Source organism: Cinclus cinclus, chromosome 1 (assembly GCF_963662255.1).
Source record: "Cinclus cinclus chromosome 1, bCinCin1.1, whole genome shotgun sequence".
NCBI classification, from domain to species: Eukaryota; Metazoa; Chordata; class Aves; order Passeriformes; family Cinclidae; genus Cinclus; species Cinclus cinclus.
The window spans coordinates 78,021,345-78,047,960 of NC_085046.1; the positions used below are offsets into that span (position 1 = coordinate 78,021,345).

At 40.6% G+C, this 26,616-nt stretch overlaps 1 protein-coding gene across 1 annotated transcript in view; it reads left to right on the top strand.

The window, feature by feature from the left end:
* RETREG1 (reticulophagy regulator 1) overlaps window positions 1-26,616 on the top strand; it is a 68,518-nt gene that overhangs the window by 21,840 nt on the left and 20,062 nt on the right. The gene's annotated exons all lie outside the window — the stretch shown is intronic.

Here is a 26,616-nt window from a genome sequence, read left to right on the forward strand (position 1 = left end):
TCAGAGCTGCCCACTTCTAGGCAACAATACTGTTTGGTAGGTAACAACATCCATTACTGGGTCAGCTGATGTGACAGAACAGATTCAAATTAAGGTTTTTTTCAGACCTGAATTCATCTTTTGAGCTACACTGATTTCACACTTGCATCAATCCAGCTCATAGACATTTGTATGCATTACAGTGGTCAGTGTGTTCTGAAGAACAATATTCTGTGCTAGCACCAATCAGAGCTTGACAGACTTCACATAATGTGTGGCTATTGGGCTTTTTTCCAAGAAGAAGAAGAAAAAAATCTTTTGAACCTAATCATAACTCTATAATGCACTTGTGCAAGATTATTCTTAATATGTCATAGAGAGCAATGAAAAAAACCTCTTCTCGTGTTGTCCCAAAATATAAATGAGACAGTTGCCCCTTTCATCTAGTTACCATGCTTTGTTTATTGTATCAGAGGCTTTACATACCTTTAATTTGCATATGTTTTGCCTGATGGGTTTGCTTCAGGCGATCTGCGAGTCATGTGCTTAAATATTTCTGACGTAGTCTGCTTAGTCTGATTTCATGATCAGTGGAGAAAGATTTGAAATACTTCATGAGATGTATATCCTGATCTATGTCTTCCCCAAAAAAATGTCTGTAGGCTGGTCAGGTATGCTGTGTCTTAATGGTGACTGTTTGTTTTCCTTGAATATATTAAGGAAGCCTAAGGTGGTGAGACAATGAGGGCATTTACAACCCTTGTGTCATTGCTCCCTGTCCATCTGAAGGCCTGTCTGCTTTGGAGATGCCATTGACTGCTACTCGTGGTTACAATAAGAAGCTGACTCTTGCCACAACACATGGGAATACCAATCCACAGCAGTTACAACGGGAACTTTATTTACCTCTTTATGTACGAAAAGTTTCTCCGAAATGAGTCTCAGGCACAGTATGATTGTGTATTCAGATCACTCTTGAGACACCAAGGATATGCTGCTTCACTGTATCTCAAAATAAAAGTCCTGTCCTTCAGGATGTTGCAAAGAGATTTCTTTGCAGATGAGTGGATTAGGAAATAAGAGGTCTTCTTCCATTAGGAACTCCAACAAGATTAAGGCTGTAGCAGAACTGTTCCTGTTCTGTACTTGTTAATCCATTTCCTTGATGTAATAGATAGGAACAAAGGTAATGTAAGCCAAGGGTAGTCATGTGGGCCAGTCAGAGCTAAAACACAGCTACATCAGTTCCAGTTTCTGTTGCGCAGTCTCTTTGTCTTGTTTGGGTCATCCAGACAGGATCCATTCCTCACACAGCCCTACGTAACTACACAGTCTGGTTACAGACTGAAGAAAATACTTCCTGTAGACCTACAGCAAGGCAGAGGGCAGAATATTGTCTAACAGATAAATAGATACAAATAGGCTCCAGAGAGCAAATATTTGCTTCTTCAGTTATTTCAGTGTAATCTGAAGGCATCTGAGGTACTCAAAGACTTTCAGCCTTGGTATTTCATAGCAGTTGCTATTGTGTTCATTTTGGCTCATATCTTCCTATGAGTTTGTTTTGGAAGATATATGTGGCTGGTTAACATACCCCAAACAATTCTGCTTCAAATAAGATTCCTCCAGATGTTCTTAGTATATCACAGTGTATTGCAGTCCCTCAGGAAGTGGATGCATACTTGTGGAAAGCAAATGAAAATTGAGTTTTATTTGCAGCCTAAACCCATACTTTTTCAGTAGCCACTGTACTGTTCAAATACCAGATTGTAATTGTTCTTTGTTTTATATAATGTGTTGACAAAAGTCAGGCAGCAATATGTGTGGTGGGGGCTTTTCCTTAAGGCACTTTACTCATAAATGATCAAACCTAAAGCAGATTGCAGAAAGATTTGTCTACATTGCAAAAACCTCTCAATGCTTCAATTTTTAATTTTTTTTTAATATTTTGTGACCTTATTCCTGCTTTCTGTCTAGTTATTTCCAAATCATTAGCTACCTTTTCAAGTAATGTATTCTGCTGGGTTTGTTTGTGTCCTGGTTTGAAAGACAGGTGTTTGCCAAGGAAAGCAGAAGCTTCCCCTTGGACTGAAAAAAAATGTGATTCTTCCGATTATTATAATTTTGGAATTAAGAGAGCTCTCAGGCAAAGATATGGGGGTAGGAATAACAGTTCTTTACTAGTATATCTAACAAGACAAACAAGAACAACAACAGCTATGAAATTACCCACAAACAGAACAGTAACTCAGTCCCAGTGTTTTTTGGCTGCAGGCACCTTTTCCCTGAGCTGCAGTTCCCGGTGCTGGGGGCGGGCGGGTCCCGCAGAGCCCCAGGAGGGCTGGGGGTGATGGCAGCGCTGTCCCAGGGGGAGAGAGAAATGGAGAGAGATGGAGAGAGAGCCCTCCACTCACGGTGTGGGCCCTGGTGCTCAGCAGAGTGCTGGATGGTGGTAGTTCACAGCGAGAAGGCAGCCGGGCAGGGTCCGATGGTGGTTTCCCGACGCTGGGATGGGACAGAGAGGCAGGAGGCGGCGATCGTCCTTCTCATCCGAACTCCGCGGGGGGAAATGGGCCGAGGCCCAGCCTTCCGCTTCCTCTTCTGGCTGTTTGAATCTCGCGGGGTTCCCTCTTCCCTTCCGTCCCCTCCTCCTTTTCACCAGGGCCCAGTCAACAGGTATCTTAGCATGACAATGGGGAAAATTCCACAGAGGGAAAAAGGGAGAGAACTAACCCTCAACATTATCCACCCCAAATTTTCCCCTACCATCATGCCAAATCAAATTAAAATCTTCAAATTATAGACATCCATACAGTTACAGATACAGGCACAGTATTGTAGGTAGTTCACCCTAAAACAAGGTCTCCTTGGGGTATGCATCTGGTCTTTCCATCCCTTTGCATCACCCACCAGGTACAACCTGGCCCTTGAGCAAAGACCACCCCTCGAATTGGATTGTCTTTGCTGGAGGCAGGGTTAACCCAAACAGTTTTTCCTAGCATACCTCTCATATGCACCACTGGAACCTTGTCCCCATCTGGTGTTCTCAAGGGCTCAGACTGGGCAGGGCCTGCTCGATTAGTGGAACCTCGGGTGTTCACTAACCATGTGGCCTTTGGTAGATTAATCTCCCAGTTTTTGAAAGTCCCTCCACCCAGTGCTTTCAAGGTGGTTTTAAGCAGCCCATTGCACCGTTCCACTTTCCCAGCCGCTGGTGCGTGATAAGGAATGTGGTACACCCACTCGATGCCGTGTTCTCTGGCCCAGGTGTTTATGAGGCTGTTCTTGAAATGAGTCCCATTGTCTGACTCAGTTCTCTCAGGGGTACCATGTCTCCAAAGGACTTGTTTTTCCAGGCCCAGGATGGTGTTGCGGGCAGTGGCATGAGGCACAGGGTAGGTCTCCAACCATCCAGTGGTGGCTTCCACCATGGTCAGCACGTAGCGCTTGCCTTGGCGTGTCTGAGGCAGTGTGATGTAGTCAATCTGCCAGGCCTCCCCATACTTATATTTGGACCACCGCCCCCCATACCAGAGGGGCTTCACTCCCTTGGCTTGCTTGATGGCAGCACACGTCTCACAGTCATGGATAACCTGGGAAATACTGTCCATGGTGAGATCCACCCCTCGGTCTCGCGCCCACTTATAGGTAGCATCTCTGCCTTGGTGACCTGAGGCATCGTGAGCCCATCGAGCCAGGAACAACTCTCCCTTGTGTTGCCAGTCTAAGTCTATCTGTGACACCTCTATCCTTGCAGCCTGATCTACTTGCTCATTGTGTTGGTGCTCCTCATTAGCCCGACTCTTGGGGACATGGGCATCTACATGACGGACCTTTACGGGTAGCTTCTCTACCCGACTGGCAATGTCTTTCCACTCATCAGCAGCCCAGACTGGTTTTCCCCTACGTTGCCAGTTAGCTTTTTTCCATCTTTCCAGCCAGCCCCACAGAGCATTGGCTACCATCCATGAATCAGTGTAAAGGTAAAGCTTTGGCCACTTCTCTCTTTCAGCAATGTCCAGGGTCAGCTGAACAGCTTTGAGTTCAGCAAGTTGACTTGATCCACCTTCTCCTTCAGTACCTTGTGCAACTTGTCGTGTGGGGCTCCATACGGCTGCTTTCCATTTCTGGTTCATCCCCACGATGTGACAGGAACCGTCAGTGAAAAGAGCATAGCGAGTTTCATCTGCTGGCAGTTGGTTGTATGGCGGGGCTTCATCAGCCCGGGTCACTTGTTCTTGCTCCTCTTCATCGGCAAGACCAAAATTTTCACCTTCTGGCCAGTTTGTAATTATTTCCAAAATCCCAGGGCGATTTGGGTTTCCGATACGGGCGCGCTGTGTGATGAGGGCAATCCACTTGCTCCATGTGGCATCGGTGGTGTGGTGGGTAGAGGGGACCTTCCCTTTAAACATCCACCCCAGCACTGGTAGTCGGGGTGCCAGGAGGAGCTGTGCTTCTGTGCCAATCACCTCTGAGGCAGCTTGAACTCCTTCATAAGCAGCCAAGATCTCCTTCTCTGTTGGGGTGTAGTTGGCTTCAGACCCTCTGTAACTTCGGCTCCAGAATCCCAGAGGTCGGCCTCGGGTCTCACCAGGTACCTTCTGCCAAAGGCTCCAGGATAAGCCCTTGTTCCCGGCTCCAGAGTAGAGCACATTCTTCACCTCTGGTCCCGTCCTGACTGGGCCGAGGGCTACAGCATGAGCGATCTCCTGCTTGATCTGGGCAAAGGCTTGCTGCTGCTCAGGGCCCCAGTGGAATTCGTTCTTCTTCCGGGTGACCAGGTAGAGAGGGCTCACGATCTGGCTGTACTCAGGAATGTGCATTCTCCAAAAAGCCTATGGCACCTAGGAAAGCTTGTGTTTCCTTCTTGTTGGTTGGTGGAGACATCGCGGTGATCTTATTGATGACCTCAGTGGGGATTTGGCGCCGCCCGTCTTGCCACTTTACTCCCAGGAACTGGATCTCTCGGGCAGGACCTTTGACTTTGCTCCTCTTGATGGCAAAACCGGCTCTCAGCAGAATCTGGATGATCTTCTCTCCTTTCTCAAATACTTCCATTGCCGTGTTCCCCCACACAATGATGTCATCAATGTATTGCAGATGTTCTGGAGCTTCACCCTTTTCCAGTGCAGCCTGGATCAGTCCATGGCAGATGGTGGGGCTGTGTTTCCACCCCTGGGGCAGTCGGTTCCAGGTGTACTGCACGCCCCTCCAGGTGAAAGCAAACTGAGGCCTGCACTCTGCTGCCAGAGGAATGGAGAAAAATGCATTGGCAATGTCAATGGTGGCATACCATTTTGCTGCCTTGGACTCCAGCTCGTACTGGAGTTCCAGCATGTCCAGCACGGCAGCGCTCAGCGGTGGAGTCACTTCATTCAATGCACGATAGTCCACAGTCAATCTCCATTCTCCGTCAGGCTTGCGCACAGGCCAGATGGGGCTGTTGAAGGGTGAGTGGGTTTTGCTGACCACCCCTTGGCCCTCCAGCTCACGGATCATCTTGTGGATGGGGATCACGGCATCTCGATTTGTCCTGTACTGCCTGTGGTGCACTGTGGAGGTGGCAATTGGCACTTGCTGCTCCTTTACCTTCAGGAGTCCCACTACAGATGGGTTCTCTGACAGTCCAAGCAAGGTGTTCAATTGCTTAATGTTTTCTGCCTCTACAGCAGCTATTCCAAAAGCCCACCTGAGTCCCTTTGGGTCTTTGTAATAGCCATTCCTCAGGAAGTCTATGCCTAGAATACACGGTGCCTCTGGGCCAGTCACAATTGGATGCTTCTGCCACTCCTTCCCAGTCAGGCTCACCTCAGCCTCCAGCAAAGTCAATTCCTGTGATCCCCCTGTCACCCCAGCAATAGAAACAGGCTCTTCCCCCACATGTTCTGATGGTATTAGGGTGACCTGTGAACCAGTGTCAACTAATGCCCTATGTTTTTGCGGCTCTGATGTGCCAGGCCATCGGATCCACACCGTCCAAAAGACCCGGTTTTCCCGTGCCTCTCCCTGGCTAGAGGCAGGGCCCCTCTAGCACTGGTTATTATTTCCTTCCTGGGCATACATGTTGGAGGTTCCCTCAAGGGGATCTGACAAATCATCCTCCCTTTTGTAATACCCTGCATCTTGGTTATGGGAAGTTGAGGCTACCTTCACTTTAGTGGAGCTCCTTTGGTTAGTGTTTCCCTCCCTGAGTTGACGCACCTGTGCTGCCAGGGCAGAAGTGGGTTTCCCATCCCACCTTCTCATGTCTTCCCCATGGTCACGCAGAAAAAAACACAGGTCAGCTCGTGGGGTGTATCCTCTATCCCTAGCTGGGGGGCGTTGGGCTCTAACTCTGGCATCTGTGACTCGCACTGGTGCTGCATTGACCTTCTTCATCTCCTCCCTCATCTCTCTCATCTCCTCTTTGAGTTCCCTAATCACAGCAGAGACCTGAGCCTGCATTGGACCATTCATTATACTCTCAAAATTCCTGAGCCTATTGGCAACAGAACCCACTGTCTCGTGGTTGGTGTCAGCATTAATGGCTGCAATGAATGTGGTGTATTGAGATGGCCCCAGGTGTGCCAGATTCCACAACATCTGCCCTGTGCACCTGACCTTGTCGGGGTCATTGTCATGTTGTCCACCCCTCCCAAAGAGTACCTCCAGTATTGCTACTTCTCTCAGCTGTTGGATCCCCTCCTCAGCAGTCTTCCAGCACATTCTATGGTGGTGCTCCTGCATTCTCTCTCTATGGACAAACCTCTCTCTTACACTCATTAAAAGCCGCTCCCAGAGGGAAAGGGGGCCTGGTTCCCTTACGAATATGTGATCCACACCTGAGTCCTGGGTTAGGGGTCCCAAATTCCTTGCCTCAGTACCATCCAGCTGCACACCTGTACCCATAAGGTCCCAGACCCACAGTAACCACGTTGTAAAAGCCTCATGCCCCCTTCGCACAACATCTTTACGCAGATTACGGAGACTCTCGTATGACAGGGACTCCGTGACGATCTCAACCTCTGGCTCCCCTGCTGGTTGTGAGGGCCCTGCTTTCTGATCATTATTATCTAGGTGCTTTGTTTTTCACCTTAGACTTTCTAGTTTCCACAGGGGCAACTACTGCTGGCTGTGAGTGCCCTTGCAGTTCAGCTGGAGCCTGGAGAGATGTAACATTTGTGGGTTCCACTGCTGCACCATCAGGTTCACCCTCTTTAAGGCAGGGGGAGAGTTTCTCAAGAGCTGGGGAAAGGTACTCCTTCAGCATTTGGCCCATCTCCTTCACTAGAAACCCCACCCACTCTGGATGGTTCCTTTCTGAGGTGAGTTCTGGGGCAGAATCAGGCTCAGGGGCAACATCCTTAGTCTCTGGGGCAGAATCCTTAGTCTCTGGGGCAGAATCCTTAGTCTCTGGGGCAGGGGCAGAGTCAGGCTCTGGGACAGAATCCTTAGTCTCTGGGGGAGAATCCTTAGTCTCTGGGGCAGGGTAAGGGTCAGGCTCTGGGGCAGAATCCTTAGTCTCTGGGGCAGAGCCAGGCTCTGGGGCAGGGCCAGGCTCTGGGGCAGGATCCCTATTCCTTGGGGGACGTATCAAGGTTGTCATCCAAGTCAATCTCCCCTCATCTCGGAATGTTAAATAGAACAGGTTTACAAGGCCTATTAGCAATGTCAGCCACTGTATGATATCATTACTGCTTAGAAGAGATTTGAACCCCTCAAAAGCTGGTGGAGCAGACCCAAAAAACTGTGTAAGGGGTTGGGACAAAATTTTCCCTGGTGTCATATCCTCACAGTATGTACCATTATTAAAGTAACCCCAAAAACATACAGTTAGAGTGTGATAGCTCTGAATCCATGTGCCCACCTTCCAGAGGAAGTTAAAAATCCATGAATTTCTCACGTTATCAGCCCACAAAAGGAACTGGATAATAGTTACAGCAGCCTGAGTTATAGGACCCATGTTCAAGTAAGGGATTGCAAATGGGAGAGATAAAGCTGTGGCCACATGGAGCCCAAACCACGGTAAGCTGGACAACATGATGCCACCTAACACAAAACTGAGGTAACTCAAGAGCTGTTATTCCTTTTTCACCCTTTTCTCTCAATGCCCTCGGGCCCCACGTTGGGCGGCCAAAATCTGTCTTGGTTTGCAAGACAGGTGTTTGCCAAGGAAAGCAGAAGGTTCCCCTTGGACTGAAAAAAAATGTGATTCTTCCGATTATTATAATTTTGGAATTAAGAGAGCTCTCAGGCAAAGATATGGGGGTAGGAATAACAGTTCTTTACTAGTATATCTAACAAGACAAACAAGAACAACAACAGCTATGAAATTACCCACAAACAGAACAGTAACTCAGTCCCAGTGTTTTTTGGCTGCAGGCACCTTTTCCCTGAGCTGCAGTTCCCGGTGCTGGGGGCGGGCGGGTCCCGCAGAGCCGCAGGAGGGCTGGGGGTGATGGCAGAGCTGTCCCAGGGGGAGAGAGAGATGGAGAGAGAGCCCTCCACTCACGGTGTGGGTCCCGGTTATCAGCAGAGTGCTGGATGGTGGTAGTTCACAGCGAGAAGACAGCAGGGCAGGGTCCGATGGTGGTTTCCCGACGCTGGGATGGGACACAGGCGGCGATCGTCCTTCTCGTCCGAACTCTGCAGGGGAAATGGGCCGAGACCCAGCCTTCCGCTTCCTCTTCTGGCTGTTTGAATCTCGCGGGGTTCCCTCTTCCCTCCCGTCCCCTCCCCCTTGTCACCAGGGCCCAGTCAACAGGTATCTTAGCATGACAATGGGGAAAATTCCACAGAGGGAAAAAGGGAGAGAACTAACCCTCAACAGTTTGTTTGTTTTGTATTGATACATGATAAAACCAACATGCTGGTAAAGGTTTTCTTACAGGAATAAAACCCAATACTTCAGTAGAAATGCTGTAACTTTGGCAGAAGTGTCACACTTAGTTTATAAAATGTTTAATACCTTTTTCTGTACAATTGCACAAAAAAGGTTGGTGTTCGGTTGGTTCTTTTTTGGTTTAAGGGGAGGGGAAATGAGAGATGTTACACAGCATTTGTAGGTGTCTCACTGGTAGAAATAGTTGGCTTGTTTGACTTGTTATTTTTCTTATATTTGCCAGAAATAATATGTAGTGCATATAACCAATTTCTCCTCAAATAGAGTGGTTTGCAAACGTTAGAAGTCCTAATCTCTGTGGTTCTCTAGTAATTTGGTTATATCTCAGTTATGTCTTAGCCATCACAAGGCATTTTCCTCTCTTCCTTCTCCCCAGAAGCTCAACTCAACTTTCATTATGGAGGTTGCACAGAATATATGAGGAGAAAATGTTGGAATTACCAAACAAATAATGCATTCCTCTTTCTGTAAGCCTTACTTGTCTTCTATACCTGTTAGTTAAAGTTAAAGGTTAAACATTATCTTGGCCACAAGAAGAGCAACTTCTGAAGATGTAAGGGCAGAAGCCAAGGACCAGCAGAATTGTACTGGGGCTGATTTTTTTATACAAGGATATCTTCTAAGCCAGTTATGTTTCAGAAACTGTCATTATTTGTCTGTCAGTATCTGTATTGCTCTGAGCATGATGCTCAAACTGAGCATCATAAGTAAGCCCTTATATCAGTATTATGTAAAAGGCATGACTTGTGCTGTATATGGTAAATGTCTTGTAAATGCACCTCAGGTGTAAATTTTTTTTCTTGAGACTTGTAAATAACTCAAATAAAAACATTCTCCTTTTCTAATAAGTTGTTTCCCATTTTGTGGTTATGCACTTGGCTTGTCAAATACAATGGGTCCCTGATGAGTTAGGGTAGTTGTTTTTGTGTCATTTCCCAGTCTGAGCTCCTATGTATTTTGAGCCCTGATTCTGTCCTATCCAGTGTCTGCCACTCTTCCTGGAGTATTGCAACTCCCTCATCTGAAGGATTAAGGTAAATACTGAATGAAAATATTAAGGATATACCAGTCTCATATAATGAGGCACTTCTAATACCCTGTCCTTGCCCTTTGGTATAGCTTTTCAAATAAATGTGAAATCATGGGGATTGCATATATGCAATATGTATTTTTGAAGTTTGCTTTTAAGTGTTATATAGCAGAATTTCAAAAACATTGTAGCAGTTGAGATACATGCTTTCATCTTTTCTTCAGGACAGGCTGTGTGCTTTTAAAAAAGAAATGTGCCTTCTTTTTACTTTTTTGGATACTGATAATCCTCCTTGACTGTTTTAACGGCTTCTTAGCTTTGTTACTAACTTGCTCAATATCTTTATAATATCCAAGTGAGAGCAGTTGATCTAAAATTGCTTGGATAGCCCTTTTTTTTCCTAGTTTTATTTCATAAACTGTAATTCTTAGAGAAATTTATTACTCTACTTATTTGTCCCACAATCTTGTCCTTTCTTCTACCCCATTGTCAAGTTTAAATCAAAATTATTCAAAATTATTTTAAACTTTCAGTTCTATTTAGAGAGCTCTGTAAGCATTCCATGTTGTTTATTTTGGGGTTCCAGTACTGAGATACTAATGAATCATTTGGAAGACTGCTGTCGTGTACCTCTGGAAATTTTTTTTCTTCTGTTCTGGTAACAGAAGTGTTCTTATACAAATATTTAATTAAAATTTTGAGATTCAAAAGAACAACTCATATAGTCTTACTTGACACTTATTTTTTGGTCTTGCTATTCTCACAAATAGGTGATTTCAATTATAATTTCTAAGCATATTTTTTGAAAGCTTTTTGGGGTGGGTGTGTGTTCTGTTTGTATCCTCTCAGGCATAAACAAATATTATTCCTTTGTTAAGCCAGAAGGATTAATTTCATGACAGAACTCAAGGCAATTTCACATGGAGGTGATCCTTACACCTAGTTTTTCAGCTGGACTGGATGATCTGAAAGCATTTGCCAAACTTAATGTTTCTGTTATTTTACCAGTTTGCCTCCATGCTGGGGAAAAAAAGTTTATCTGGGTACTGTGAGATGCATTTTTTTACTATACTTACATAAACTGAGTTTGCAATACTTCTTTTTTTTTAAGTTTGTAATACTTTGTTCAAGTGAAGTCTCTGTATCTGTGAATAAATGTGTGAAATAAATACCTGATGTAAGTGCAGTCTGTGCAACCTGCAGGGTATGCTGCATCCTGTGCAAAAGTAAATCAGTAATTAATTTCCTTTGTTACATGTTGGTAGAAATTAAATGCTACAGTCAGCTGGAAAGTGTGGTCATAGTCTGTGGTGATGGGAAGGTGGATATCCAGCTTTTGTTGGTCATCTTTTATTTAAACATAGTGCATTTTTTTCTTCAGCAATTTTCAACATATAGTAAAGCCAGCTTTAGTCCATGTTTAATATTTTGAAGTATGGAGCTGTAGTCACTGTTCAGTTATTTGAACTGAGAGCTTTGCTTCTGGATCCACTTTGTCTAAAATGAAGTTCTGTTAAAGCGTCTGTGAGCGCAGGCAGGTGGATTTGCCTGTTGTGAACAATCTATGAGCTGCTAATTCAGAGCTGACCCAGTACTGACATGGTCACTGGCATGTCATGTGCCACCCCTGTTGTCATCACTGGGGAAAAAATGCAACCTCCCCGCTGCTGCCTGCCATCATCTCAACTTTCTCATGTATTTTTTTTATCACTGTGTTTATTGTAATGATAGAATGTTAATTTTGATCACAGCACTAGGTGAACATGAGGTAGAAGACAGCTAGAATTCAAGGTATTATTTTTTTTTTTAGTTCAGCCCTTTTCTAGCACTTTGAAAATAAAAGAACTTGTTAAAGCTGATGGAGTTGGAAGGAAATTTATAAAGCAAATACAGAAAATTGCAGTAAGCACTCAGTAAGGAGTGCTTAGATCTAGACTTCCATCTTAGACAAGAGCAAGTATGGCAGGTGCTGCATTTGAATTTGCAGACTTGGATGGTGTGGTCGCCTGCTGTTTGGCAAGATTTCCCAGCTTTCAGCAAGGGAATTTGGAGGTGTCCTTCACTTTTTAATACTTTCATATTTCTTACTTATACAGCAATATTGACACCAGTATTTTTTACCAACTGAGCTAAAGCTTCAAAACTATTAATTACAGGGAAAACAAACCATACTCTCTTCTGTTTTGAGATGTGGGCCGCACTTTGGTCCTACAGTGAAAGCTACAAGCTTTTCTTAAAATACTTGCCTATCCCATCTTCATGGGTTGACTTAAGTCCGTGGACATCTCTGGAGAGAAGATCTGTATTAAAAACTGCAGAGGAATTGTGCTGGTACCATCCATCTCAGATTACTCTTTCTTGTTTTCAAGGACCCCTTGTGAAGCAAGCAATTAATCTTGTTGTGGAGTGCAACACCACCACAGAGAGTATCAAATGAATTAAAAGGGCAATATCTGGTTACCTCCTGAATCTAATGAAATGTTTTCTGGCTGTTCTTGAGCAGGTCAGCTTTTTCATGCTAACCATAGCATCTGTTATTCTTTCCCTAATTCTTTTTCAAAGCTGCTTGGAAATTCTCAGTACTGGCATGCACACTTACATATTGTTGTCAATTCTGGATATTAGTGCACTTTCAGTATAAATGCTTTGTTTTGGGTTCTGTTTTTGTTTGGTTTGGTTTTTTATTTGTTTCTGTTTAAAAATTGTTACTATAAATAGAATGCTTCATCGGCAGGCTGTATAAGGATACACTCTTAATTTGGCTGCTGGCCTAAATAGCATTACATGAAAACCTGTCAGGGATGTGATTGACAGGTATTTTGTCAATAAGAAAGTGAAACTTGCAATCGAGTGTATGTGGTAGAAAGTGGCAAAGACCCCTCATATCTTAGATAAAGATTCTTCCATTTGAAGGATCCAAGAGGCTTGGATGTAATCTTAGAAAATGTCAGCCAAAAAGTAATGTCATGTACTTAAACTCATGTGTTGAACTTACTAGGCTCAAGTTACAAGAACTGCCTCTTGAAGGGTGGCAACAGCCTTACCAACCAGCTCAGACAGGGAAAGGAGATAACTTGGATTCAATCACATCATTTTGAACAAAACAACTGGTCACTGTCTCTGTCAGTTCTCATCCCAAATATTTATCTCAAATCCATAAAGATTTATGAACAATTATTCCGTATTCTGGGAATTTCTAATTTTTGTTGGGAATCCATATGTCTTGCAATTTGTAGTTGTGACTATGTAGAAGTAGCTTCATATGACTTCATATCCATACAGTAGAAATGACAGTTACTGACTGGAGTGCAGTCTTTCATTGCTTATTTTCAAGTGGAGATACTGTATTCCACAGCTTTTCAGACTGCACAAAGTGGAAAAAGTAAATTCCTTGCAAGGGACATCTGTTTACTAGGGCAGTTCTCCAAGTTAGCAAGCCTATCTCTTCTAGTTCAGAGTCTTCAAAGAGATGTAGTAAGATGTCTGGACAGTCAGACCTTAGCTGCACATTGTTGTTGGTTTGAACTGGTTAATAGGCAATAATACTTTTGTAGAGTACCAAGGTATCAAGCCTTGCTAAAGAGAACAGAAACCTTACATACAGTTGAAACATCCTTTTATAGCTCTTTGTAGGTTTACAACATAAAATAAATATCACTATTGCCTAGTCCAGAAGCAGCCTGTCTGATTACCACAGAGCTGCTGGATATGTTTGCCTTCCTTAGAGGTTTGTTTTGCTTCCAAATGTAATGTTGCTATTTTTACTCTTTTTTTTTTTTTTTTTACATTTTAAAATGTACATTATTCTAGAATTAGGTGGATTGCATCAAATTAGTGCCTAAACTAGCAGAATATTGTGGCAACAAATACCAGACAGATCATAAGTAAAGGATAACTGCATTTTTGATGAATGTAAGAGTGTGAATGGAATGACAGACCTCAAATTGCTCATCAGGAGAGAAGTTCCCAAAGTGGACATGTTCTAAGGATAGAGAGTAAATTTAAGTGAAAAGAATCATGTTAAAATGGTCATGTCCTGTGTGCTACGTTTGTTCCATTGCACATGTAATATTTTTGCCTTCGGTGTTTTTATTCTATTCTTACCACTTTCCATTTTAACAGTTGAACAACTGTGAGAGATAACTTGCAATCCTGAAGTCATTTGACTTGTCATCTTAAAGGGTATTTATAAACTGTAGCATTCAGGGAGCCCCCAGTGTTACCTTAAATAGAGAGACTCCTTTTAGCATTAAGAAGAAAATTGGATTGTTTCATTTTTGAATGGCTTTTCTTAAATGTAAGTCTAGCGATGGTTGATTAAAAACTCCATAAAAATGGGTAGCAAGCTAAATAATATTCAGTATTTTTATATTATCACTAAAGACTGCATGAAAAGGAAATGGAATGGCTTATGCTAAACATGTGAAAAAGATGTTTTTCTCCTGCAAATACAAGTAGCTTTTATCCTCTTTTAACATTGGCCTATATGAATTGTTTCTTGTAGGCAGAAATGGTGCTTTTGCTATTTTATTTTTTTGAGAAGAGTAGTGTTTGTTCCACAAAAACAACACAAAAAAGTGCTGGTCTCCCAACAGCCTATTGAGTTAATTTCTGTCAAACTTTCACATTCTAAACAATTTTTAAAGAATAATGGAAATCTGAGGGTAATCAGAAGGAAAAATAAGCAGACAACTTTGATTAATTTGGGAACTGGATAAAAGAAGCAAGAAACATTTGTGATCAATGAAACAAGGTATTTAGAAATATATAGTAGTCACTGACATGGAAGGAAGAGGACATCCTTGCTTAGAATATTTAGAATGGTGATAGTCAAGAGAAACACCAGAAGAAGTAGTCAGGTACTTTCTATAGTAGTCAGGTTTTGACCTTTAATTGCATCTGGTTTGCCAAATGCAAGCATTAGATTACAAAACGCATGATGGAAATTATTTATAGGGAACACAAGAACATATAGTATAGTGGGTTTTTTTTTTTGTTTTGTTTTTTTTAATGCTGCAGACGTCTGGGTGGTTGTAACATGTGAGGGTGTGCTTCCCAGCCCAGCATCTGATTAGTCACCAATTTAGTAAGGAATGTCCTGGCACAGTTTTGTTCAAGCATGTGACCCTATCAGCAGAATAACATATTATATTCTTTTAGGTGTTTCAACATACAGTTGAGTAAAACAGCTCAGCTGTTTTGAAACAAACTTCATGGTATTCCTTCCAAGTCTCATTTTCTTCTCTTATTTCTTATTGATAGGAGAGAATGTTGCATGTTTACTTACTTAAATATATTTCATGCTTTAAACATTTTTAATTAATATTCAAAATGTTTTAGAGTCTAAATAACACCAAAGATAAGTTCTAGACAGCTCTAAGTGTTTTATTTTTACACTAAGGGAAACAGAAGGTAACATATGCTCATATTCTGCATGTTCTGCCATTTTCCACACTCATTAATACTGACAATCAGACATAGTAAATAAAATTTAAAACAGTTAAATAAAACAGTTTAAATAAAATTTTCAGAAATAAACATTTGCTGTAGCACAAACCCACGCATTCTCCCGACCCAACTTGGATGTTATGGCCACAGCACCATATGACACACATTTCCTTTCCCTAGCTTAGATTTTCCCTTTTCCCTAGCTCCTCTTTCAGAAGTTCAGCCTTTTTTTACCGAGTGCTTGGATTAGTAATATGATTAATAGATCACTGATGCAGTTGTGGCCATTGAGGTTACTGTAGGTCAGTTCATAGCGAGGAGATAATGCTTAAGAGAACTTCAGGGTGAATAAAAAAAATATTCGCTAATTGTGCTGGAGCTATTGTGGCAAATGTACTCATAAGGGATTTGAAAAGGCAGTGAATAGTAGGATGGCCAGGCACCAAATAATTCAATTAAAACAAGGACCAACTATGAAGAATTTTAGAAGATCCTACAGGATTCTTTCTCGGTAAAATAGCTTCTGAAATTCAGTGTAGATAACTGTGACGTTATGCAGAAGTAGCAGTACTAAATTCACATATAAAATAATAGTGTCTGAAGGTAACTGTAACCACTCATGAATAAGATGTTGTCTCACAAATCCAGCATTGATTAACAGACTACTGTTAAAGATATATCAGTAAAAGATATATCAGTAAAAAGGACATGCAGGGAAAAAGCAATGACAGTCACATGCCGCTCTTGTAAATCTATTTTATATCCAAATCCCGAATACTCTATGTGGGACTGACCTGCTACCTTCCAGAAAATGGTACAAGAGAAAAAATAATCCAGAGTATAGCAACAAGGTAAATCAAATAGAATATTTCCTTATGAAGAACAAGTAAATGAGGTAGGTTTTTTGAAAAGAAAAAATGAATAATTAAAGAGAAATACAATAGAGGTCTCTCAAAATACCTCACAAAACATGCCTTCCCTCTCACACTTCTGGAATACAGAGGCATCAAAATAGCAGTCAGAAAGCTGAGGAAAAATAAAAATACTTGATACATGATTGTTGTGAATATTAGAACTAGAGATGGATTTTAAATATAGATTACAGGGCAGATTTTTTAAAGAAAATTAATTGAAGGCTTTTAAATAAAAAATCACCCCCTCTGGCTTTGGAAGTCCCCGAGCTGCAGATCGTTAGAAGTTCTGTTCTGTTTTGTGGAGCTATCATTATGTATTATCCCATATTTTTATTCTGTTGCTTAGGTATCCCCAGGTACTCAGTTTGGCAAGTGTTAAAGCCAGGACACAGGGCTAGATAGGTCTTTGGCAGACCCAGTCTAGCTGGTTTCGGTAATACAAGCATTAAGTTTTTATTCAGTTGAGTGACACAATAAGACTGAAATAAATGTAGCTATTTATATCTGCATTTGCATATAAATTGTGTATAAATGTTAAACTCTGAGAAATCGGAGAAGGGCACGTGAGATAGCTGTTGCTCAGTTTTAGATGGAGTGCCTCTTGCTACCACCACATTCCAAGGAAGTTGCAAGGTCAGCGTGTACCTTGACATTGCGCTTTTATGCATTTAGGCATGAGATCAGAGTAATATAATTAATCAGAGCAACAATATCTGAGGTTTGCATGTCTGATCTTTTAAAAAATACTGTTCTAAATACTTGTAGCTTGCCTTAGAACACAAACTGAGGTGTGTCTGAACAATTGCTGTATGAAGTTCTTATGTCAGGGCTGTACGGGAGCAAGCTGTTTCCATTGTGTTCACCATAAATAGACAATTTTCTTAGAATGTGTACCTTGACAACTTCTGTCCTAACTGGTAAGCTGGATCACATATTTTTTATTGTAATTGAAATCTTGAAGTGTGGGAATTCAGCTGGAAACTCAATATGATGGTAAACAGAAGTTTCTGAAAATGGCGCATAAGTAGAACTTTTTTGTTAAAAGTTTAAATGCTTTGCTCAAAATCCTTGCAGATTTACCTTGGAAAATGCTTATTTCTTCAATCAGTAATCAATCTCAAAACATACTGAAGAGGCTTTTTTTTGGTAATGAATAATTTTAGTGGATGGAAATTTTGTGGCTTTCTTAGTTTCTGAAAGGAGATGGAAAGCTCTGCAGGTTACCTGAAAAGCAGTTGAATAATTTTGTATTTCAAGTCCTCTGAATGTTTCCCAAATAAATTATTTTTGGGGTTGGGAGTTTTTTATGTGTTTGTTTTATTTTGGATTTAGGTTTTTTGGGGGTTTTTCGTGTGTGTGGTTTGTTGGGTTTTTAATATGAAAAAACCACCTCACTGAATTGAAGTAAAAGTCTGAGTAGAGAGGGTTTTTGCCACCCTCCTACTTTATGGGAACATCTATAGGAGTGTCCAGGGAGGTGGGTTCAATGATCTTTATTCAAGATTCTAAAGGAAACAGCAAAAGCTGTTGTGTGTTTTACATATTTATATAGATATGTACAAATTTATATTTAAGCAACTTCTAAATTGAAAACTTAGTTTTTCAGTCTTCTAGCAGCAAATTGTACTTTTAAAATGTATTTCATACAGCTTAATAAAAAGGATTCTTTATACATCTTTGATGTCCATTTAAAAATGAGGGAAAAGGAAGTTTTAGCGATGACAGGATCAGCTGACATGCTGTACCATACAAATGGTCTCTACCTGTGTTCTCAACCACCTTACAAAATGCACTGAATTTAAATAGCAGCTAACAGTAAAGGAGTAGGAGATGGCAGATATGTCTTCGGGACAGAAGCCTAGCTGACTGAAGTTACTTTTGTCTCCCCAGCAGTTCTGTCAGCCCCTCAGCAGTGTCATCCTCTGCTGAGGGTGCAGGTTATCGGGTGCTCTGCCCTTCAGGCTGAGCGCTCTGGCAGGGCTCGCCTGGCCAGCGCAGGGGATTCCTCACAGTCACAGCTCAGCAGGTGCCCTTGCTGACAAATGGGTTAAGCTGCAGGCCCTCACTGGTCATCATCCCTCCTCTGAACCCTTCTTGACTTCTACTAGCCCAGGCGCCATTGGACTGTAGTTTTTGGGGGTAGGTGTGGTTGCAGGAGAGCGCCGAGGTCTCTCTTGCAGTCTTGGCTGCCTCTTTGCTTTTCCATGGAGCTGTGTGGTGTTGCCTCGGCCTCCCGTTGCTTTAAATTTGCAGATGTTTCACAGAGGGCTGGATATTAAAAAAGCAGAATGGTTGAGTTTGACAAGTATTCACTTTAGAGAAACTGTGAAGAAATTGATTTACCCAGTCACTTCAGGATAAAGTTAGCTTTGTTTTAATCAGTGCACTCAGAATTAACCATCTTATCCAGCTTCTAATTTGTGTATGTGTATGAATTGCCATTGTGTGAAACATACTGTTGCTTTGTATAATGAATTTCTTGCTGCTGCTTCTCATTACTAGCTATCTTACCCTTCTATGCTGGCACAAGTGATACTGTGTGAAGAACTACTTTCTTTAAGTTTTGATGTTAGCATTTAAGAAGTTTATGTCTGCTTTCTCTCTTCAGCTAGTAGGGCTATAATGAGAGGTCCAAACGTAATATGAACTGTGGTGACAGGTTCCTATATTTTTTTTAAACCACCTGGTTGTTCAGGGTACACAAGTATGTATGTGCCTTTTAAAGTGGCATGCACTCTGACATTTTCTCCCTGATTTAAGTTTGTAGATACTTTAAACTTTGCTTATATAATTGTATGTTACTGTTTCTCTTACAGTATATCAGAATTGCTAATTTGCTGTAACAAGTGTTGGAGTTGGAAAGTAGGATATAGATTGAGCATACAGATTGCCATCAGATGAAAATATGGCCTTGAAGTCATGTTAGTGACAATTTAATAATCTTTTCTTTTGCTGCAGCTGCACAGTTTTATAAACTACCACACTGAGACTGAAGAAAGGCAATTCTAGTGAAAAAAGCTCTTTCTAAAGGGAGAGAATATGATTGTAATTTTACCATTGGACATGTAAATACTGGAGAGTTCATCTCTTGTCACATTGTAAGCAAACAAATAGATAAGTTAATGCTAGTAAGTCAATAAATTTGCAGTCATTTAGTCATCTGTCTCACTTCCACTATACAGGCATTGAAAAAGGCTGTGGAGCTTAAGGAATCAAAATGAATCATACCTACTATGAAAGCATTTGGCTAGCAATTCTTACTATTAATCAAAACTTTGGCTCTTTGTGCGGGGACAGAAGAGTAGGGTTGGTGTCAGTGAAAATTATGAATGGTACATGACTGTGTGCTGTGCTTACATTATAATGTACTTGAAGTCCTGCAGTTATTCATCGTTAAGCTTCTAAGGTTTAATTCCGAACTGGTGACCTGGACTTGGATGTAGTTATGGCTTGCAATTGCAGTAATCCCTCTCTGGAGAGATTTTCTTACACTGCACCAAAGAAGAAATTATATGATTAGGTGGAAAACTGGCTCCTATCCTCATGTTCATAGTATGATTGCAGCATTGAAGTAGTGGTGGGTCATCTAAGCAAACTGTGAGCATAACCAGAAACGTCTTTTAGACATAGATGCTCTCAGTATGTGGTCTGAGTATCTTGCTCTATTGTCTGCTTTTCATGTAGTTGATCTTTTTGTCAGTAGGAAAAGAAAACAACTGCTGAGAAGAAGCAGATTCAGAGTGCTACAAACCAAGAGACAGGTTTCTCTTGAAACATTGAGTAGCATGTATGCCTAGGGAAAAGAAAATGCATTTTAATGTGACTTGACTGAATTACAAATCATGAGATGAACTAGTACCTTGGTAGAAATGTAGAAAAATAAATCAAATAATTGCATGAAACAATATGTAAAAGGTTTCTTGAAAATGTTGAAAAAATAATCAGTTATCGTTAGAAATTGTTTACATCGATGCTAGGTGGGTTTGGGTTTTTTGTTTAGTCTTTTTTTTTTTGCCTCCAAATATATGTTTCTTTTATAGCTGTTTAACAAGATTCCATGGCCAAAAAGTCACAGAGCAGTTGAGATTTTCACCCTTAGTGGTAAGATCTACCTTCCTGTCTCCAGCTCCTTTCTGTTTGTCACACAAATCCAGCATGATCTGTCATATTTGTAAAGAGCGATATTTGCTATCTTCATGTGACTACAATGTGATAATCTGCTTTTAAAAAACTGCAGTTGAAGTGTCTCTAACTTCCTTTAACTCCTCTATCTGCTTGTGTTTGAAACTTAGAAATACTGTCATGCACCAGGGAGCATTATTATGTGTGCTTTGTGAGAAACACTAAAATGTTATAGTGACAGTTCATTGTTGCTGATACAAGCCAGGTTTTGGTGTCTGTTGATAGTCAGTTTGCTTTCAATTTTTAATGATTCTCTAAAAATACATATTCATGTGCTTTGTTCTTCCCAGTGAATATTTCTTGCATGTGGTATCTTGTTTAGCTTTTTGAATGTTGCTCTACTTATTTTTTGTCAAAATGGAATGCTCTTTGTTTGGGTTTTTTTTTTCTGAAAATGTGGCTTGTGATCTTAAAAATGTTTAACAGTTAATTATTTCATCCAGGTACAAATAAGAATCCTGCATAACATGCAGAATTCCATGAAGAAAGAAAAATTTTCTCAAGCACTTTTTTTCTTTGCTTTTATTGGTCTTTGACTGTTGAAAGATTTTATTTTTTCATTTTTTTTTTCAATCCTGAACCTTGGTACTGCTAAATACCAGGCTATGTTTTTTGTGTAATAGGTGTCTTCATCTTTTTTAGCACACTGCTTATTGTTTGTGGTTACACCTGGTATAATACCCAGCAAAGAAATTAGTGTGTTCAGCAGGTCTAGTTTGAGGATTTTTTCATTCACTTTTGTATTAAAGGTTTCCTCTCTTTTAAAACCAGACTCCTTTGTATACCTCACAGTGAGACATCAAAGTTAAGTACATATAATAAGTATTTGCAGTTTGAAGTCAGCTTTACATAGAAAGAATCAGGACAGGAAACTTGTAGCAAATTTTGGTTGAAAATACAGGAAAATTGGGTATGTCCTTCAAATTGATGAATTATGGTAAAACATATACTTTCATATATGTGTACTTATAAATATATAACGTACCCATGCCTGCACGCACACACAAATGTGATCACTTAATTCAGTTTCTCATTTTGAAAAAGAGGGAAAATAGGCCATTTTGGGGGACTGTATCTATGTTAATAACACGATTTTTTTTCAACAGCATTAAAAGTCCTTTCACATTAATTTTCATCCTAAACATGTCTTTGATAATGATGGCAGTTTTTAAACCCATGCTGTTGCTGAAGATAACATCAGTTGAAACTATCAAACTAAAGTATAATGCTAGACTTTTCCATTAGTTCTGGAAATACAAACTAAACTAGATGTTCTTTTGGATGTGGTATTTTTTATGTGTATATATATGTGTGTGTGTGTATATATATATATGTAATTTTTTTTATTGTCAGTTGAGGGTTTTTAGGGTGTCTTTAAGCATACAGTAGGGAGTTCACGTTATTGGAAGTGAGACTGATTCATAGCTGAATAATTAGAACAGGGTTATACATTGAAAGCACTGTCTTTCCTTTTAGGTGAGAGGAGACATGGAAGGCAGCAGTGGTTGTGAGTAGTTCTGGAGCTGGTTGTCCAGCTAAAGCATACAAAAGGCTGATTAATTAAAGTCTCTGAAAACATGCAGCCTGGATGGGACACACCACCTAGCTCCTAAACCCCTCGAGCATTGTCAGTGTCTGTCTGAGTGTGTAAAACGGTGTATGTGACACTACTTCCAATCCTTTTTAGCTTTTCAATAAGGATGCTTCCTTGTCTCTGGGAAGAACATAGCTTTTATTTCCTTTCTTTTGCTGAAGACTTCCACGGTCTTTGGTGCCTGCCTGTAAAAGAAAAAAATTGCATAAATGTTCATACTCTTTGGGGAAAAGGCTGTTTCCTTAATAATTATGGTACATGTTCAGTCCAAGTCCGTATTCAGCAAGAGCAGAACTCGTAAGATCCCTGATCAAGCAATGTCAGGCAATGCGTCAACTGGATCTGTGTGCCAGCACATCTTCTGGGGTGTCTTCATACCTGACATGGAAGAGCTCTTAACTCAACAGCTCTCAAGGAAGTTTCCAGAAAGGTCTAGAAGAGGTTAGCTTAGTTAGCTTGATAATGGAGAGAAGCAGAAGCAAGAAGAATTTATTTATCCAAGTAACATAAAGCTGGAAAGCTTTATATACAAGCAAGAAGAATTTATTTATCCAAGTAATATAAAGCTGGAAAGCTTTATATACTCTGGAAAGCTCTGTGTAAAAATGTGGTTATGACAGCCAACAGAGCGTGAGGAACAACTTAGAAAAGAGTTTGAAATGTGTAAATAATAGTATGCTCTCACTGGAAATGACTACATTTCTGGTCTCTTCTACCTTAAATTGGTTATAGTAAACAGAGGAAGAATTTACAAAAGAATAGTGAGGATGTTTGAGGGCATGCAGGAGCTTACATGTGTGAAAACAGGTAAGCAAAACAGAGCTTTTAAAACTGAATGAGCTAACCAAGAGGAGGACATTGTAGATAGAATCTTCTTCCTCCTGATTACAAAACCAAGAGCTTCCATGTTCCTTTCAGAAGTAATAGCAACAAGGGGAAGGAATTCGCTGTAAGGTGGAAGGGGTGGAAAGGGTTTTTCTTTTTGTTGAAGAACAAAAAGATCAGAGCTTAAGGGAGGGAAAATTTCAGAAAACACTGCAAGAAGTGAGAGAGACACAGCAAGACTGGAATGTAGCTGCTCATACAAAGAAGTTGCTCAGAGAAGCACTAGTCATGCAAATTGAGGCCTCAAAAGTGGCAAGAAGGAACTTAGGACAGACAAGAGTGACTCAAGTCCAGTGCAATTAATGCAGTGCTCAGCATCAACTAAGCAAGGAAATCAGAATCTCCTTGAAAAATAACATGGGTAGGAAAAGACTTTCCTTCCTTATTCTGTCATTTCTAGCCACTTTGTGTTTTCTGTACTGGAGAAGTTTAAAACTGATTTTTAGCAATGATAAAAAGTGGTAAGCTCTTTCCTAAACAGCTTTGTCTTTCAATTTTGCAGTCCCATAAAGAAACCCCAAAACCTAACTATAATGATCTGTGAAAACAATAAATCACTGTGAAAAGATCAAGAGAGTTAACTGTCATCTGCCTGTCCCAGTATAAGACTTATTGGAAAGCAGTTGAAGTGGCTAGACCAAGGCAGACAATATTGGATGGGGGTTGGCTGTTTTTTTGTTCCCAAACAATATGCAGTTAAGCTGCAGATGCCCTTGCCACAAGATGTTACAGGTGTTATCATAGGATGGAAGTCCACTCAGAGCTAAAAAATAAATCTCCACAAGCTGTAGTCTGTAAGACTATATGTAGAAGGCAGCAATGTATTTTTCCCTTGACTGTTCCTTTTGGACACGGTAGAAGATGCCAAAGTCCTTTGGCCTGATTCAGTACAGTACTTCTGTTCACCTGGTGCTGTTCCACCCAAGTGTTCATGGAGAGGTCATTCCATCTCATGCCACTGTGAAATAATCTGGAACCTGATCTGCAGGAAATCTCCAGATGGGCCAATACAAATTCTAATTCCCTTGGATGCAGAAGAATTTGGGATGATTAAAAAAAAAAAAAGAGATGATTTTTCTAAATAGTCTTCTTTGTGATACCAAGGAAAATACTTCAGTGTGATTGCAGTTCCACTAATTATGCACTCATACTGTTCTCAAGTATGATTTTCAAAAGTGATGAGCAGTGATACCAGTAGAAACTAGCCTTTGAGTGTTGAAGTGTTTTACAAATGCTCCAAGTCCAAGCTAACAGGTCCTTGACATTTTAGATAGGTACTAATTTAGTAGACAGTGTAGAGGAGATGAATCCCTCTGCAATTAGTCCTGTGACAGCCCCCTGGAACCTTCTTTGAGATAAGAAAAACTACTTGTTTAAAATGACTCATGCTAGAAAAATGCAAGGTCTTCTTATTCTTTTTAGAATATTATTGGTTAGGTTTGGTTCTTTATAATTAGTTGTCCCAAACAGAGAAAGATAATGTAGTTGGCCAAAATGTGTTAACCCTGTTTTCCATTGGTTTACTTGTGATTCCCCCAAACCCTATAAAAGTACATGTGTGATCCCCCATCTTTGGATTTGTGGCCTGACCCCTTCACGGACGATAATAAAGCCTGTGGGAAAAGCCTGAGCTGCTCTCCCGGTCTTTTTATGCCAGCTGGAAAGTACAGGTTTGTGTGAGAAACCATGAAGCTGAGCACCTGAAAGGCCAGCACTCACAAACCTTGGAACTTTGCCCTGCCCAACAACAACTGGGCAGGGGAACACAACAAAAAGTTACAGACAGTTTTGAACCAAATCTGTCCAGGTCTTCCTTATGAATAAGTAAATAAGGTGATATTATCCTTCTTGCTTCAGTGAGGGCTTGGAAGAGTTGTAAGGAATTTTAAAAGTAAGCAGTTTTTCTGCTGTATTAATAACCTCTCTGTACAGAGTGTGACCAAGAAATGAATAGTCCAAAGCTTCACTTGAAGACTTCGGAGTACGTCAAGTTCCAAGGCTGAAATACAGAGATTGATATGATACTGAAAACTTTCCAGCTTCTGAGTGTGATCATCAAATGCATTACAATGGGATATTTTGTAAAAGGGCATTTTACATAGTAAATGTATGTGGTTGTGTAAGAGTATATTGCAGTGGATGCAAAGTAAAGCACACCAAGTTGATAAGAGGTTCAGTTTTGTTTGCTTTCATTATTGATGCTGCATTTAAATTTTGAATGATGCTCATATGTGCTTACAGATTTAAATTATTTCTTTTGCTTCATTTCCTAATTAGAAGACATCACAACTTTGATCTGAAGATGAAACTCTTACACAGAATTGTTTCATTAATTAAGATTTTTGAATTTAGCAGCTCTGTTGTTTCAGGGTAAGCTTGAAGAAATTCACCTCTTAATTATTTCATCTATAACTATCAGAATTAAGAGGAAAAAAAGAAAAAGGAAAGAAAAAAATATTACATTGGAATATACAGGTATTGGTGACCATGGAAACACTCAGTTGTAGGCAGGACACTTATTAATGCTTGTTTATATATTGCATTGCATAATTGTCAGAGGACTTTACTCCAGTTTTTCTAGATTTTACTAGTCCATTTGAAGAAATTTATGTGAAAAAAAAAAGGGTAGAATCCTTCATCAGTCTAAAAGTTAAGCAGCTTTCCAGAAATTATGTATTACTCACAACACATCATATATAGCTTAGCAATTCAAAGGTAAATGGCATACTCTTTTTCCAGCTTTGCTTATTTTTTTTTAAATTTATTTTTAACATGTGATATCCCCAGGACAATTATTACTGTCTCATGCAGGACAGGCAGGTGTAAATCTTGCTGGGTTCCTTCCTAGAAAAAGAGATTTCTTACATGAAAATGTCTGGACGTAATGTGGATTTGAAAATATATTGAGAACAACAGGTCAGCCTGTTCAATGGAGGAAGGAAGCTGTGTGAAGGAGCAGTGCTGAGTCATATGCTGAACGACAGACATACGGGATCCTTGGAGTCTGGACTGTGTGACAAAGCTTCACCAACACAGATAAGGTTGCAGGGGTGTTGAAAATTAATAGAGACATAGCTGGTGTAGCTGGAGTGACAGAATCCTTGTCATGCATGCAGCAACAGGAGGAAAAGCCATAGGAGCAAATCCATATTCAATTCACCTTTGCAGAAGCAATCAAAGTATTTTGTCAGAAAGCCTCTCCCTGTCAGCATACTTTAGTTTTTCAGGACTCCTTCAGCACAGCGTCTGGTATTCCTATCTAAGATTAGTTGTGGCAGATGATCTTGTCATCGGACCTTGAAAACAATTAATTAATCATTATTGAACATTTTTCTTCCAATTCCTTATTTAAAAGAATTACTACGTTTTTGTGGGTGTTTTTCATCTGTGAATTTACTAACTGGAGAATAATTTGGCTTCTTCTGACAGCTTGTGAGTGGCACTTTGCAGGGAGGGAAAAAAGAATTTTTTATAGTTCATAGTTTTAAGAGTAAATTCTTCACTCTCGTATTTTCAAGCCTTTCACTTTAATAAAGTGTGAGTAATTTAGCTTCTCATCATTTGGGTTGCTGCTTACACCTGAGAAAAATGGGACACATGGAGGAAGATTTCCAGTAGAAACAGAAACATAAAAGTACTAAATGGGTGGTGATTCTCCCTCACCTGACCAGAAGGAAAACAAACTGTTTGGCTTTGGACT